General features: G+C 68.0%; 1 protein-coding gene across 1 annotated transcript in view; it reads left to right on the plus strand.

The window, feature by feature from the left end:
* The window catches only part of TBL1X (transducin (beta)-like 1X-linked), a 61396-nt gene that overhangs the window by 40798 nt on the left and 20055 nt on the right, over positions 1–543 (plus strand). The window lies entirely within an intron of this gene.

Here is a 543-nt window from a genome sequence, read left to right on the forward strand (position 1 = left end):
GAGCGCGCGACTCGTGAGGGCGGGTGGGGACCCGTCGGTGTGCGAGTGGGGAGGGCCGGCCCACGCGTGGGGACCCGTTCTTGGGACGTCAAGGCGCACGCGGAGGTACCCGTTCGTGCGTGGTTCAGAGCCCGCGCGTACTGTGCGTGTGGGGACCCTTCCGCGCGCAGTTGAACGCGCGCGGCCCGAGAGTAGGGCTTCCTCTGTGGGTGAAGACTTTGGGCCCCTATGTAGGGACGCGTCTGTGCCTTTTTTTAGGGCGCGCTTAGGTGCGCGGTTGAGAGCCCGCGGCCCACGGGTGGTCCTCCGTGGGAAGTTGACGGGTTGCGGCCCGCCAGTGGGGACCCCTTCATGGGAGTTGTGGGCGCACGGCCCGTCGTAGGTGGGGACCACAGAGTGCGCGGTTCTGGATGCGCGTCTCAATGGTCGGGACCCCTCCATGTGAGGATGAGGACGCGTGGCCAGCAAACAGGGACTCGTCTGTGCGTTTTCTAGGGCGCACGCACCGCGGATGCGGACCCCTCCATGCCCAGTTGAGGGCCC

This window comes from Bison bison, unplaced genomic scaffold (genome assembly GCF_000754665.1).
Source record: "Bison bison bison isolate TAMUID 2011002044 unplaced genomic scaffold, Bison_UMD1.0 scf7180017864512, whole genome shotgun sequence".
NCBI lineage: Eukaryota > Metazoa > Chordata > Mammalia > Artiodactyla > Bovidae > Bison > Bison bison.